The sequence below is a fragment of the Sinocyclocheilus anshuiensis genome, unplaced genomic scaffold (assembly GCF_001515605.1).
Source record: "Sinocyclocheilus anshuiensis isolate Anshui unplaced genomic scaffold, SAMN03320099.WGS_v1.1 scaffold308, whole genome shotgun sequence".
Classification (NCBI taxonomy): domain Eukaryota; kingdom Metazoa; phylum Chordata; class Actinopteri; order Cypriniformes; family Cyprinidae; genus Sinocyclocheilus; species Sinocyclocheilus anshuiensis.
Window position 1 is genome coordinate 1,761,807 of NW_015558619.1, and position 17,620 is coordinate 1,779,426.

A 17,620-nucleotide genomic window follows, 5' to 3' on the forward strand; every position below is an offset into this window, starting at 1 on the left:
CAGCAGGAACATTGCGTCTCACGAGGGAACAGATTCCAGATTCACAATCCGTGACACTGATGATGGCCAGAAATCACTCCAAATCAGCCACTGACAAGTTTACATTCAGGTTAGGATGCTGCCTTAGAAGGGAGCTCCCTATAAAGCTCACTAGGTTTTGGAACAGAGCCATTGATAATGAATCAAATGAGGAATAAGACAGTTATTTGTGAAGTGATCGCAGGTGTGAGTATCTGACATGAACTCAAACTGTCCTGTTGTTTCAGGTTGACTGGTTTAAACCCCACCCTTAGTTTCAGAGTGACATGACAAACAGATACGAGGCTGTGCACTAGTGCATCACTGCAGATGTCCTGACGTTCATACAACACCAAATGAACAAAACACTACAAAATTACATTTGCATTTGTGCTTATAACTGAGTGCTTTCTTAAACAACCGTTCTCAGAGTTTCACATCCATATAGCTTTAAAATAAAGCTATTTCAATGTTTTCTGGCTGTATAGGGGTCTTGAGTTGCTATATGATTCTTTGGAGAGAAAAAAGAAAAAAAAGCATCGGTGCATGACTTTAATTTACAGCTGATGTCATTGATGCCACTTAATATTGCCACTTAATATAATACTATCCAATCCAATTCAGCTTTTTTTTTAACTAAGAAATATATCACATTATTTAAATAAAATTATACAAACTCTGTTTCATGTTGACATAAAAGCACCAGTAATACCATTTCCAGTTACTGAGATAAAGCTGAAATAAAATAAAATATAAATGAAAAACTTGAACTTAAAGAACTATATATCATTTATATGGATTCAAATAAAGCTGAAATAAAATAAAACAAAATATGAATATTACCTGAAAAAAATTCACTTAAAAAATAAAATTGGGACTAATACTATTAAAAAAATCATTTTCATTAACTGAAATAAAGCTAAAATAAAATAAAATATAAATATTACATGAAAAAGTTCAACTTAAAAATGAAAACGAGGACTAATACTATTAAATATTGTTTTTGTACAACAAAATAATAAGTAAACATTATATACTGTATATAAGACTAAGTCTAATATAGATCTAATACTATTATTACTCATTGCACTGTATTTTATACAATATGAACTGATTGCACTATATTTTATGTATAATCATTTTCTATTCTTAAACTGTTTTAAATTAATTTTCAATCAATTTTTAAATAATTTTCAAAGTTTTTAAATTCCTTGTTTTATTGTTGTGATTATTTTTTATGATTATTTTATTTATTTTATGTAAAGCACTTTGAATTACCATTGTGTATGAAATGTGCTATATAAATAAACTTGCCTTGCCTTGCCTATTAATAATTTTTCTTATTAACTGAAATAAAGCTGAAACATTACATGGGAAACATTAATCATCTAAAAAAATAAAAAATAAAAACAAAAGCACACAACAAAATGACTTAACCTAAAATAAAAAAATAACAGCTAATTCAAAATAAATACTATAATAGTATAGAAAAAATACTAAAGTACAGGTTATTTAATAAAATGTTCTTTGTGAAACTCTATTTCATCTTTTAGGGTGTTGCACATTGACTTTTAAGTGAACGTTCACTCGAGACTGTGATTCTGGGTGGTTTTGTGCATCTTTAACGCCCAGCTGAGTTACCATCTCAATGCTTCCTTCATTGCTTCAGAGCTCTTGAATCCACTTCCTCTCACGCCGAGGGTGGTGACTCTTACAGCCCTTCTGAGAGCCTCCAGTCACTGACCATTGAGTGAAACGAGATCCTCACACGGACCCGATCCATTCAGAACCCAACGTCTCGCTTTCGCCGGCCGCATCTCTGCCAACAGCCCAACAGAAGGTCATTGAGAAGACCAGACTGAGAGACAGGCGGCTTGGCAGGACAAAAGATCTGCTTCAGCACGCAAGCCTATGAGCAAAACAGCTTACAGTGCTGTCCGCCGAGTGAAAAAAGCTCAAAGATCAGCTGGACGCACCCTTACCGTCACTAAACTATCTGTGTAACACATGCTGCCAGGATTTTGTGTTTAGACTATTGAAGTCCATCCACCATAGCACAAGCACAAATCCAAGAATCTGTCATTTATCTTGGCAAATCTCTAGCGTGTAGAGGGATTGAGGAATGCTCTTGTGTGCAGTGAGCATTGGTTATTAAGATGCATCGTAAAACTTGGCCGAATATTTGCAACTTGTGACTTAATATTAAACCATCTCACCTGAGGAACAAGATGCTACATGTCAGTATGAACTCTATCTGCAATCTACACTGCAAAAAGTACAGTATTTTTAGTCTTGTTTTCTGTCACAAATATCTAAACACTCTTTAGTCAAGACATGTTTACTTAAAATGCAAAAAGACTTAAGATCTTAAGTCTTGTTTTCTGAAAAATCTAGTTTATGCTTAAAAACAAGAACAAATGTCTAACAATGGGTTCAGAAAAATCAATTTAATTCAAAAGGTAAAGCAAGAGATACCCCATTGGCGGATATTTTTCTTGTTTTAAGCATAAAGTCGCTTAATTTTGATACATTTTTCAGACTTAAAATCTAAAGGCAAATGTATGTTGATTTAAGAATTTTTAAAGGGGTCCTATTATGCTCTTTTACAAAGTCTTGATTTTGTTTTGGGGGTGTACTAGAGCAGGCTCTCATACTAGGTTGTTCGAAAAACACATTATTTTTCACATATTTTACATTATTACAACACCTCTCTCCCCAGTCTGGCATGAACGGCTCGAATAGTTCCTGTATCAAATGAAGGCCCGCCTTCTGAAATACGAAATGTGCTGTGATTGGTTAGCTGGGCCAGTGTGTGTAGTGATTGGTTAGCTGGGCCAGTGTGTGTTGTGATTGGTTAGCTGGGCCAGTGTGTGCTGTGATTGGTTAGCTGGGCCAGTGAGTGTTGTGATTGGTTAGCTGGGCCAGTGTGTGCAGTGATTGGTTGGCTGGGCCAGTGTGTGTTGTGATTGGCAGCACTCGGCACCTGGTCGGGAAATGTCATGCCCCTTACCATAGCCGCTTGCGAGCTTCAGTGTAAATATTGCTCAAAATCAAATAAATTTGAGCGTGATTTAAACCCGGATGATTGTAATCACTCTAAGTTCGTCTGCCTTGGGAAAGCTAGCATGTCTCCAACATAGTGATAACACTCGTTGCCTTCTCTAGTGCAGCTCAACCAGGTCTCGTCCCATTCGTCGATATTTGTGATATCACAAATCCCGGAAAATATGTGTTGTAGTCCAAACGAGTCGTTCGTTGTAGTTTTTGAAAAATGATTCCTGTTAAATAAAATATCTCCTTTTGAATTGGACTTTGAGCTTTGTAACTTTGCAGATCTTTTTAATGCTCAATCAGCAACAGACTAACTAAAGTTGAAAAAGTGAAAAAGCATAATATGACCCCTTTAACTTTTGTAATGGAAAAGTCTGAAAAAATACCTTTTTTTCCCTTTGAATTTAGATTTTTCTGACTCCACTGGCAGATATTGGTTCTTGTTTTAAGGATAAACTCATTTTGATACATTTTTCAGAAAATAAGATTTAAACCTTCAGTCATTTTGCATCTCAAGTATAAATTTATCTTGATTTAAGGATGTTTAGATATTTACTGAGGAAGAAAATCACAGTCTAAACGTGAAATATTGAAGTCGAAAGACTAAAATAAACAGTCTTTTTACCGTGTACATGATGAAGTTTAAAGTATTTAAAATGTGCAGGGTGAATAACTTAACCACAGTTAAGTTATTTACAAGCCTGAGATCACTGAAGCTGAATCACTCAAATCCGTCATACCACAGGTAAAAGGTCAAGTTTTCATCACTAAACTACTTAAAGGAAGGGCGGGGAGAATCTAAGTTAATGATTAGACACACACAAACTCATTTTTTGGGATAAAAGTGTCTGCTAAATGCATGAATGTAATGTAAACAGACTCCTAAGTTACAAAAGCTGAATTTCTACAAGTGAATTTCTGTTGAAGCCCATCTCTCATCCCATCTCACCAGCATTACTGACCTCAAACTGGGCGGTGATTCATTAACAACTGGTTATTAACTGATATCAGAGTTGCTCATTAAATAGTTGTTTCATACTCATCATACTTGTGCAATCTCATCATGCACATGTGACTCTTCAAATGCATGCTTGGGCTATGAGAAATGATATGCAAAAGCTTGAACTGACACTCAAACACAACACCAGAGCTCTGGGGAAACATCTGCGCTACAGTAACAGCAAACGAGAGCAATGGTGTAAATGTGTGAAATCGCTGAGTGTGTGAAGTGCCAAATGCCTAGCGCACATCTATTGATCGACCAGATCTGATCTACAATGCAATTTCTGGACTGTAAAACCAGTTTGGTGAATGCAATGTAAGCGTAAGTGTTGCACGGTCCATAACAGTCATGCACGGAACAATGCAAATGCTCCGTCCAACTATTTAAGCAATGAGTAACAACAAAGCCTTACAAGCACCTTATTTTAAAAATCCAACTCAAACGGCTGCACTCATTAGCAATCGCATTTTAAATGCATATGAAGCGGCAGCATTTAGAAACAAGCCACTATCACTCACATATTCAGCAGAACAAAACAACCACTCCCACCTTCCCGGGTTTTCCATTGTTGTCTATGACGGCCCATTCAGGGCGAGCTGCCCCCTTATTTACTCCCGAGTGATTTTGGGCAAGGGAAGCCAAGCGTAAAGGTAGAACGCTTGCATGAAAAGCATGTACAAAATTGACTTTTGGGGGGGGAATGTCTAAGATCCATTCCACTAATCCAGTCTAAAACTCCCAATTCCACCAGACACCCCCCTTTTTGAGAGGATTATGGTGGAGAGTAAAACACAAAACACTCTGTAGCTGCTTTCAATGCATCTACGCTCCTAAAAATAAAGGTCCCCCCATTGGATTTTTATAGTGATTCTATAACAGAACCATTTTTGGTTCCTAAAAGAATCTTTCAGTGAACCGATCTTAAAAGAACCATTTTTAAAAAATTTAAAAAATGGAAAGATCCCATGGATGTTAAAGGTTGCAAAATAAAGGTTCCAAAGGGAGGTTTTTGTAGAAGAACCATTTTCGATTCCCCAAAGAACCATTTTTACTCCGTTTTAAAAACATATTATAAATCTAAAGAGTCTTTATGGACATTAAAGATTCCAAAATTAGGGTTCCAAAGGGAGGCTTTCATAGAAGAACCATTTTTGGTTTCCCAAAGAACCCTGTAGGGAACCATTTTTTCTTAGTATGAAGAATATTTTAAAAACCTTTTCCACTATAAAGAAGCTTTTCCATGGATGTTAAAGCTTCCTAAATAAGTGTTCCAAAGGAAGGTTTTTGTGAAGAACCATTTTCAGTTCCCTAAAGAACCCTTTAAATTTCATGGATGATAAAGGTTCTTCACGGAACCAAAGACACCAATAAAGCCTTTATTTTTAAGTGTGTATATATCTCAAATCACAGCTGTTGCGCTGTAGGAAACCCATGAATCTCCATCCTAACGGTGCTATAAACAATGCATCCACACCTCCGGACGCATCTTACCTTGCAGCTGCTTGAAACGCCCCTCGAGCTGGTTGTAGTTGAAGGCCATTTGCGCGGGGAAGTTGGGCTCCTGGTAGAAGCCCTCAGGGCCCCCAGACGCCCACTCCAAATCCATGATCCCTGACTGAGAGGGAACCTATTTCCAGATTCCTTGCAACCTCCCAGGAAACCACGGAATGGGAAGGAACGATGGCGGGAAAGAAAGCCAAAATCTCCTTATCACGATGGGAGCTATCCAAAAAGCCAAAGGTTTTTGTCCCAGTCTGATGTTCTCAACCGGTCTGTTTTAGAGGAGACAAGCATGCTGCTGTCTCTCTGATTGTTCGTCTTCCCACTCTGTCCATTCAAAAGCAGCGTCTCCCCCCAACCTCAAGCACACAAATGCCCCTCCTCCTGTCATACGAGGGAGAGGAGACCTTCTAGCTCGATACCCGCTCTGAATCTGCAGGAGTCAATGGAAGGATTTCTGCGAGACACCTTTAACGGAGCAGAAGAGGAGGGCAAAAGGGTTGTAATTTCATCAGCGGCCCAGCCAGTGTGTTTGCAGATGATGTCACCACCTCATTAAAATGAAATAAGAGGAGGAGACGGACAAAACCAAGTCTCCGGAGAAGATCGGGGGTGGAGGTTGAGCAGGAAGTCGGCCCATTTCCATGCATTGTTTTTTAGGTCATGCAATAGAAGCAAAGTTGCATAAGAAACGCGGAACGGCCTCCTTGGAATGTCGTACTAAATGCATCCTGCCTAAAATCCCTTTTGCAACCCCTAAAGCTTATTTGTGTTCCCCTCCTCCTCCTGTTTTTTTCCCCCTGCCGTCCATCTGTTTGCAAGGTGAGGAGAAGTACTGCCATGAATGCAGACTTTGAACTACTTCTCAGAGTTTGGCTATTGAATTGCACTCTGCTGCAAAACAAATATCTGCTAATTCCCACTCAGGAATCTCACACGGCTGTGTCAGGAGTAATAAACCTCCAGGAGATCCAACTCAAACTTTCCTGACAGCAAAAAGCCCCCTTCTGCTTTTCTTTCCGCGTCTTAAACATGATAAAAAGCAGGATTACTCCAAGCCCCGCAAAGGTGAATTAAGAGCCACACTGGATACTTACAGGCATTTAAGGAGTGTTTTATGAGAATACAGAGCAGATATGAAACGCTGCATGAGATGCTGTAAATCAAGCAATAAAAAGCTGGTGTGTTTTCTGTCAGCAACAGTTTTGCTGGCAAAAAACAAGCATTTGTTCTTGCTTACTGCAGCAATGGGTTTATATTCTTTTCTATCTGATTTCAACCAAATTTGTTTATTAAAGGGATAGTTCACCCAAAAATGGAAATTAGCCCATTATTTACTCACCCTCAAGGCATCCTAGGCATATATATGACTTCCTTCTTTCAGATGAATCCAGTCGGAGTTATATTAAAAATTGTCTTTGATCTTCCAAGCTGTTTAATGGCACTCAGCGGGTGTTGCATGCATCAGTCCAAAAGAAGTGAAATAAAGCGCATCCATCCATAATAAAAAGTGTCTCACACGGCTCCGGGGGGTGAACAAAGGCCTCCTGTAGCGAATCGCATATTTTATTTCAGGCAACATTTATAAGTTTACATTTAGTTATTTTTTTCTTGTTTATATTTTATTTCAGATTAATTTTCAAAACTTTTTTATAGGTTTAGTCTTAGTTGTAATTAACAATAACAATAGTAACATAATTTTTTTGTTACACTATTCAGATGCATTGGCTACTGTTACTGCTTACCACCAAGAAACAACCCACCACGCTCTAACAACCACCTAGAATACCTTAGCAACCACCTAGAACACCCTAGCAACCACCTAGAACACCCAACTAATACCAAGAATGTAGCTTCCTGTTTTCTCTCTTTTAAGAGCAAGACACACAAGACAGCATCCTCAAGAAACCATGAGATGAGCTATAATGTGACCAAACGTGTCCCATGATCCTGTATTTCCAAATTAAATGTTTAATTATTCCTCAGTGCATCTAGCGTGGGATTGAGGCCTGAGGGTGGTTTGGTTGATCTGGGCCTGCAGTGAGAGGGCTATTTGTGCAGAAACACAGTCAGTGGTGTCATTGTGAAGTCACAAGATGTCCACGTGTCCATCAGTGCTCTTAATTCACCTCCGTCTGCACTTCTGCTCTCTGTCACAAGTGAATCTGAGCTGAAATCATCCCTCGTGCTGTGATAAACGGCCCACAGATTTGGGCTCTCCTCCCCTCACTGCTGTGGAGAGACGAGGGAGGAGACGCTTCCTGGAAGACCTTTAGTCATTCACTGCAGAGGAGCGTTTAGACTCAAACGTACAGTCACAGCTGAGGGAATAATCTGAAGATAAACGGATTAACATATCAGCAAATGATGGGAAATTAGAGCCATGAAGGAAGGAGTAACCATAAAGAATTTTAAATTTAAAGATATAAATATAAATGTATGATATTATATATGATAATTTTTAACGATAAAAGCTAATGTAAAACTATTTTTTTACACTTTCTGAAAACAATGTGATGTTATATAGGGGAGGGGGGATTATTTATAAATTTTACAAATGTATAAAATGTAATGAATTCACCAGTAAGGCCTGGGTATACAAAGATAAAAAAGATAAAAATAAATAAATACATGAAAATAAAAGTTAAGTGTACGTAACATGAAATTTTTGCTTGCCTGCAAAATTCCCACTGATAAATGTTTTACCGATAAAAGTTTTTGTAAAACTTAGTAAAACTGTCATTTTTAATATTTTCTGAAGAAAATGTGATGTTCGAAATAAAGGGATTTTTAAATAAATGTATAAAATGTAATAATAATAAAATTATAAAATTATAAAAATATTTTTAAAGATAAAGCACATATATGTATATAATTCTTTTTACATTTTCTGAAGTAATTGTGATGAAAGGGGATAATGCATTATTTTTTTATATAAATGTACAAAATGTAATAATAATACATTTATAAAATGATTAAAAAAATAATTGTTAAAGATAAGAGCATATGTGTGTGTGTATATATAGAGTCATAAGATTATATTATTATAAAATTATAATAATGATAAATAGGTTTTAAAGTCTGTAATTTTTTACATTTTTTGAAGAAAATGTGGTAATGAAATAAAAAGAGAACAAATTATTTATAATTTGTACAAATTTATAAAATGTAATTATAAAATGATAAAATTATTTTTTAAGAATATATTATTTTATTTAAAGATAAAAGCATTTCTTATGTGATGCTTGCCTGCAAAAGTCGTCACCATAGCTAGAGTGTTGTAGGTCATTTAAGTCAGAATCTTTAGATATGGCTTAAATTTCTATGGATTTATGGATAAAATGGTAAAATCGCTAATCCTTACCAAACAGCGCTTTTGAAATGATCTAGTCTAGTAAGTCTAGTCTTGTTAATCCATATCAAACCTATAAGAGGAACGCTGTTACACCAATGGATTATCAGTGGATTCATATCATGTTTTTTCTAATCAATACCAGTATTTCTACATGAATACATGCACTACGTGCAAACTGACTATGAAGGGTGAGCAGCACGAATGCAGTTCCCACAAATGCATTTCAGATGTGTTGTTTTTCACTTATAGTGGGATAAATGTATGTAACTGTGTGTTTCTGTTGGCACTGAGACAATCGCTCCTTTGGCAAGTCAATGAAGGCACAATTTTCTGCAAAATTTCACATGATGCTTTGCCTGTGATCTTATAAACATGTACTTGCACAATCCCACAATTCCAGTGGGAGCCTGTTGTAACGCAACACAACTGCTCTCATTTGACACCGAACTCGAATGTGCTGATTTCAGCAGAGCCAATCCATTTAACAGCCGATAATGTCTGGATACAGTGTGTTTCTAAGTATGACAATGATCTAATGCGTTCATAAAGTGGAGTGATTTCACAGACATCTGGCCGACAAACTCGGCGAAGGAAGGAAAGAGGAAGGACACGGGGGTCTGTGGGTGTTTGCTTTGTATCATGAGATGAACAACCATACAAACACGCAACCCAGGACATTCCATAACTCAGACTTCATCCTACAATTACATTTGATGAACCGCTCTCTGCTGCTCTGGGAAATACGGATATTTCGCTCAGCATATGAGCTATCAGGCTGGCGGCAAAAAAAAAATCACAATAAGAAAAGCAAAATACTGTCTGAACCCAAAAGTCACAGTATGAACTTGAACTTTACTCAGCAAATGATCTACACGCTTTTAGGAGAAACTTTTTAGCAGAAACATCTGAAACCTAAATAAAACTCAACTGAGAAGACAATCATAATTAATGCGTAAGGACGAGCAGTATATTACAGCGTGGCTGAAGTAAGTTTTGCTCGACGGAGCAGCAGTCACTCGAGCAGACCGACGACCAGCTCATTTATTTTTCACAACACCGGTCAATAATTTAGATGCTCGCGTTTCATTGGTGGAATACTAGTACGCTGCCCCACAAAGCAATACTTGACAAAACCCTGAGTGTGTGTGAGAAACTAAGCAACCGAAGGGCCTTAATTAATTATTCATGACGACAGCATTAATTCTGTACCTGAAGCCTAATATGTTACTTAATAAAGATACATGCCTTTATCTATCTACGCAGCTAACCACCTACTCAACTATCTACCCAACTAACTACCTATCTACCAACTACCCATTTATCATCTACCCAACTATCCATCTACCAAACTATCTACCCAAGTATCCAACTATTCAACTATCCATCTGCCCAACTACTTAGAGCCCTGCACGGGCCTCAAATTTAGGCCCCAAAACTACAGTTCAGTTTTGTATGTAATGGCAAATTGATTATATTTCGTTTCGTTTTTTTTTATTAATTTAATTTAGAAAAACGTTTGGAGCATTTTTCGTTCGTTAAATATACGTTTTTGTTTCGAAATCGAAACAAATCGAAAACAAAAACTCTTTCATTATAATCATAATCCGTAAAGATTCTCTCTAAAGGCACGTCTAATGAAGAGATGGCAAGTCAGGATCGTCATCTTCATCTTTGCGACACGGACTCAGAAAACACTAGTTTATTAGTAAATAATTCAAATATTTCCTTACTATTTCCCCCTGACACATGGTAATTCATGGTGATTACTTTTGCTGGGGCTTTGCGGCAAGCTTTAGCCTATTGCGTGCATTTGAACGCAGATCTCTTCAGCTGCGCTGACGGCACGCATGCTGCTGCTGGCAGTACACTAAACAGAGCCGCTCTTGACAGTCGCGGTAGCACGGTCTCGTGTTGTTTCCACCAGCACGGCAATTTTTTTCATCACTAATTGATGGATGTCTAAATTATAAAAATTAGGAGAAGCCTAAAACAGGCCCGAGGCCCGGCCCGCGTCTGAACTATGACGTGAAAACTGGCCCGAAGCCCGGCCCGAGGGGTGTAAAAAAGTCGTGGCCCGTCGGGCCCGGGCTGAAATGCAGGGCTCTACAACTACTCACCCAACTATCCAACCCAACTGTCCATCTACCAAACTATTTACCTATTGACCCATCTATCTCTCTACACAAATATCTACCTATCTATCCAACTATCTATCTGCCAAACTATCCATCTGCCCAACTACCCACCCAACTATCCATCCAACTATTTACATAACTATCTATCTATCTACCCACTCAACTATCCATTTACCAAAATATCTACCCAACTATCTACCCAACCACCCACCCAACTATCTACCATTTATCTACCCAAATATCCATCTATCAAACTATCTACCCATCTATCTATATACACAAATATCTACCTCCAAATATCCATCTATCAAACTATCTACCCATCTATCTATCTACACAAATATCTACCTATCTGTTTAACTATGCATCTAGTCAACTATCCACCCAACTATCTTCCCATTTATCCATCTACCCAACTATCCATCCAACTATTTACCTAACTATCTATCTACCCAACTATCCAAGTAACAAACTACCCACCCAACTATCTACCGAACTATCTACTATACCTAGCTATGTAACTATCTATCTATCCATCTACCCATCTATCAATCTACCTAACTATCCATCCAACTATTTACCTAACTATGTATCTACCCAACTATCCATTTACCAAACTACCTACCTATCTACCCAACTATACATCTGCCTAACTACCCAACCAACTATCCCATCTACCCATCTAGCCAACTATCTATCTACCTACCCATCTGTCTGTCTGTCTGTCTGTCTGTCTATCTATCTATCTATCTATCTATCTATATATCTATATATCTATCTGTCTATCTATCTGTCTATCTATCTTATGACTACAGCAGATGTCTGCAGAGTCTCTGAGTTGACAAAAACCTTCACAAAAAAGCAACCGAATGAAGCAAAGTGTCAGAATCAATCTGTGATAATTCCCACACATGCTCGTGTTTGGAGTAAAGAGACTAGGTTTCTTCTCCTAACACAATTAAACAGGTGGTTTTGCCTCAATCTGGCACCCCTGGGCCGTGGGCTGTCGGGGAGGGCCGTATGTCGGAGCGCGGGCCCCTCTAATGCTCCAGCACATGGTCCACATTAGTGTGGTATGCCGACTGCTGCCGGGGGGGATTCCTGACTTATCAGACCTCTGGGAGTGAATCGTACCGGTGTGATATCTGACTTCACATCTGAGCCAATGACAGTCTGATGAGACAGCAAAGAGCAGCGCGAGAGCAAACACAACTCTTATTCTATTCTAAAATTTATTTTCTGCTGCTAAATAATTAAATGTAAATGTAGACTTTTAATGTAGACCGTCTAAGGAAAATATGAGTTTTACTTACTGATGAAAAATAATGTCAGAAGCTAATGTCAGAGAATAAAAATTGTGCAAAATAATTCTTGCCAAGCTATTTTAGAAAATGAAACCCATCTAAATACTTCCTCCTGAAACTATTAATCTCAAATTAAATGGCTTGTTTTTCAGTATGATAACACACAGATGTCACTAGTTTAACGGTGTAGTGTGTAATTTCTATCTCTAGTGGCAATTAGCGATGCGCTGAAATTTCAGCAAAAGAAAATATTTGACAGAAGCACCAAAATAAATACATTTTCAGTTTCGGCTGAATAGTTTTAGATGGCCGAAATTATTGACCGGAACAGTGACTTAACATAATTTAATTAACACTTCTTTGATGACATTTTGATTATGTCAATGTCTATTTAGATCAGGGCTCCCCAAACTCGGTCCTGGAGGGCCGGTGTCCTGAAGAGTTTAGCTCCAACCCCAATTAAACACACCTGAACCAGCTAATCAAGCTCTTACTAGGCATACTAGAAACTTAAAGGCAGGTGTGTTGAGGCAAGTTGGAGCTAAACTCTGCAGGACACCGGCCCTCCAGGACAGAGTTTGGGCAGCCCTGATTTAGATACATAAACTACAACAGGGTTAAACTACCCAGTTTTCAGTTTTTGGCTAAACGACAACTTTAGTTTTGGTGTTTTGGTAAAAAAAATTGTTTTCAGTGCAACATTAACATTAACTAAACCTAAAATGATTATATTTTGTTGTTAATTAAAAAAAAAAAAAAAAGCTGAAATAAAATAAAATAGAAATATTAGATGAAAAACTTCAACTAAACAAAAAATATAAATAATTTAAATAATACATTTAAGTTGAAGCTATAAATGTACTAAATGGAATTAAATAAAAACGAACTCAACTATAACTAAAACTAAACATAAAAATAAAATTAATTAAATAAAAGAAACACAAACATTAATGTTTAAAAAAAAGAAAAACTAAAAATGAATTCACTAAAATCAACTAAAATTAAAATGAAAACTGAAAATATAAAATATAAAAATATAAGCTAATTCAAAGTATTAATAAAAACTATAATAATATATAAATAATACTAAAATGACACTGGTGCAACACTAGTGGCATTGAAGTCGGTCTAGGGGCAGTCGTGGCCTAATGGTTAGAGTCGGATTTGTAACCCGAAGGTTGCGGGTTTGAGTCTCAGGTCCGGCAGGAATTTTAGGTGTGGGGAGTGAATATCCAGCGCTCTCTCCACCCTCAATACCACGACTGAGATGAGACCCTTGAGCAAGGCACCGAACCCCCAACTGCTCCCCGGGCGCCACAGCAATATGGCTGCCCACTGCTGTGTTTGTGTGTGTCCACTGCTGTGTGTGTCCACTGCTGTGTGTGTGTGTTCACTGTGTGCACTTGGATGGGATAAATGCAGAGCACAAATTCCGAGTATGGGTCACCATACTTGGCCATACATCACTTCACTTTCACTTTCATAAACAGAGTTCACTGCCATTGGTTGACCTGCATCAGGCTTGTTCATAATATTAGATCAATGTTTTGAAATTGAGACAGAGTCATAGCATTGAGGAGGAGTCACAGCATTTCAAAACATTGAGAAAATCAACCTATTTTAGTTACGTTTAGTGACTCTGCATATTAAACAGGGAGAGCATTTTATTTAAATAATCACACTCTTCACCTTACACTTGTTTTGTATCTCTTTCTTGAGCGTTACTCCTGCTTCCATGATCCAGAATGAGAGGGAGAGCGAGGGCGGCGTATGCTCTGCTGCCCAGGAATGCAGGAAAACACAATCACGTGAAACGTAGGATGCTTACTGGAATGCTGGGAGCTTTTTACAACTCCAGAAACGGTTTGTGGTTTTTGGCAACAAGAGAGAGAGGAAGATATTTGATATTTCTCTTTTATGTTCCATCTTACTCAGTCCTGAAGTATCGGGGTGAGTCGTTCATTAAAGTCGGTCTGTTTAAGCTCTGCCACCCCGAGAGAATAACAGCCCGGCGCACATTAATGCTCGGCTCCTCTCGGCAACAGCAAACGCTCATAAACAACATCACACCTCTGTAAACACAGCAACTCAAATGCATGACGCTTGGAGAACATGATGGAAAAATATGCTACTGTCATCCAAGATATTACGGGAATAAATCATATGAAGAAAGAAATACAGCGAAACCCCACGGTGAGAATTATGGAGAGGTGGTGGTGGTCTAAATGTCCTAATTAAAGCCCGAACTCCTCCCGAGGAAGTCGAAATGAAAGAAATTAATACTTTTATTCAGCAAGGACGCATTAAACTGATCAAAAGTGTCAGTAAAGACGTTTAGAATGTTGCAAAGGATTTCTATTTCAAATAAATGCTGTTGTTTTCAACTTTCTAATCATCAAGGAATCATGAAAAATCTAATTTAGCATGGTTTCCTCAAAAATACCAACACTGATAATAATCAGAAATGTTTCTTGAGCAGCAAATCAGCATATTAGAATGATTTCTGAAGGATCATGTGACACCGAAGACTGGAGTAATGATTCTGAAAATTCAGCTTTAATCACAGAAATAAATTACACTTTACAATTGATCCACATAGAAAACAGTTCTTTTAAACTGTAATAATATTTCACAATATTACTAATTTTACAGTATTTTTGATCAGATAAACGCAGCCTTGGTGTGTAGAATAGATTTTTCAGAAAGTCCAACAACAATTTTTTTGAATGGTAGTATATATTCTTTTTACACATGTACATTATGTGTAAAAGAGAAAATATTATTATATTATAATATTATATTACAAAATGCCTCAAAAACACACCCTCAAAATGGATCGTATGCATTACTATTCATCAGTCCTCCATAAGATGTTTCTCTAGTGCGCAACCACTCTACAAAAGGTGCTTTTAGTTCAGCACAGGTATGTTGTTCATTTAGGAGACCCTTCCTACATCAGCATCTATAGGAACTGCATTAAAATTCAACTCATGAATAAAACATCGTCCATCTCCATACTGATTTTATGTAACGTGTTCAGGTTCCTGTACGAGGCACAAGAGCCTCCTGAGTCGGTCTGTGGGCTCGAGGGCTTCGCTGTGAACCAGAAATGGTGTGGGAGCTTCAGAAGGAGCAGAGAAAGTGTGAACTTACGCCCACTTTCTTTCTGCTCTCCCACACACGAAATCACTGCATGTCATGTGTGAGTGGGTGTCACATTATCAAGCATTAGTTACAGCTATTCAAAGCAAAAATGCAGCGAGTAACAATACACTTCTGCTGATAATAATTACCTCTTTGTTTTTAACTACAGCTTTCAAGCTCCAAAAGAAGGTCATGTGCGTCCATGATTTATCAGCTAGCGTCATTACAGATGGACTTTGTGATTTCGACTCACCTGCCAGAGCCTTGATGCGCGAGCGCTCGAATAATCGGGCCGAGCTGTTCTCATTGTCCCATTCGTCTTCCCAGCGGTTGTTGACACTGTCCTGGTATTGCTGCTGGATGTCCATGTGCTCGTATTCTGCGGCTACTGTCGTCATCCTGACCTCTGACCTTTCGCCTTTTCACCGTACACACTTCCTCATGGGCGGCTTCCTCTGAAGCCCTGCTGAAAGAGACGGAGGGGTCAAAGGTCATTATGGTTAGGGAGCATCACAGTTCATGTACAAACCTGGGAAATTATTAGATACGTAACGGACATGACTACTTAAACCTACAATGACTCTTTCATTCTTTTTAGATCATATTTTCTGCACTGAATTTGGGAGATGATCTGCTGGAATTTTGTGCAATGGATTTAAAGAAGATAAAATGGGATTAAAATGAATTTGGAATCAGATAGCAACATGAAATTAGCCAAACACTCAAGTCAAGTGCTCTTCTCCTTTTTTGTGGTTAAAAATATATATATAATATGCATATACAGTATATATATATATATATTAGGGGTGTGACGAGATGTCCGATGTGTCTCGCAAGATCTGACTGGTCTCGCGAGAACGTGACGATATCCAGTCTTTACCCAGCGATATCGCGTCTTTATCCAGTCATAAAAACAGAATTCACAGTTTAACGCGGAATGTCACGGAATTTGTCAAATTTTGATCAAAAGTAGGTCATTACACTTAAATCAAATCACGATATGGACTAGTATCTGTAAATATTAAGCCGCAAAAGTCGATTTAAATATGAATCCTACATGTTCTGCCTGTCTCTGTTTATGAATGGCGCAGACGCGCGGTTTCATTTACTACACACACACTGAAGAGCACGTGACACTCGCGGTGATTCAGCGTCTGCCGTCTCACTAAATGAGGACGTAAACACATGAACTACATCTCCAGAACTGCTCTGAGAGTCACTTCATGAGCATTTTAGCGTTTGATTTGAGTAAAACTAGCGTCATATCACATACACAGAACTGTAAAGGTATTCACGGCAACCCGTCAAAATAAAAGTCCGGTTTGATTTGAAGACATTGTGCCTATAACTATTTCTCAGTAGAATGTAAATAGCCTACTACTACTACTACTAAAATTAAACAAACATTATTTTTTAAGGAATAATCACACAAAACATGTCTTCCATGTTTTAATTTTAATAGTAAATCCCCTTTGTTTGCCAAAAAATCTTGTTTGCTTAATTTTCAATAATTAAAAGATAAATGATAAATTAAATTAACGTTTTATGCCTTCATTTGTTAACCAGAAAAAATGTAAATATACATTACAAAATTTCTGAGGGGGAAAAAAAATCATAAGGCTACTTTAAGAAAAAAATGAATAAATTAATAATAATAAAAATAATAAAATATAATTCAAATAATTAGACATGCTAAAACACAGATTTTGGTAACAATAAAAAATATAAATAATATGGTGAGAAAAAATAAAACATTTCATAGGGCCCTAAACATGTAATTTTTGTTAAACTTTTAATAAATTGATGTGAAAATGTATAAGTTTCATGATTTTAATTAATAAGAATAAAAGACAATTTTTCCCTATATATTTCATCATTGAGGATTTCTTTAAAAAAGTCTACAAATCTCGTCTCGTTCTCATGAACCCAGTCTCATGTCTCGTCTCGTCTCGTGGGATAAGTGTCTCGTCACACCCCTAATATATATATATATATTTTTACATTATATTATATATAATGCATTTTATTGTTTTTTTTTAGCAAAATAATAGTTAAAATGAAACTGTTGCCTCATTTTAACTTAAAAATACCAAATATTATATATATATAT

The 17,620-nt window shown here is 37.3% G+C and overlaps 1 pseudogene; it reads right to left on the bottom strand.

Annotated features, from left to right (window-relative positions):
* LOC107680472 (spectrin beta chain, non-erythrocytic 1-like) overlaps positions 1-17,620 on the bottom strand; it is a 115,147-nt pseudogene that overhangs the window by 57,279 nt on the left and 40,248 nt on the right.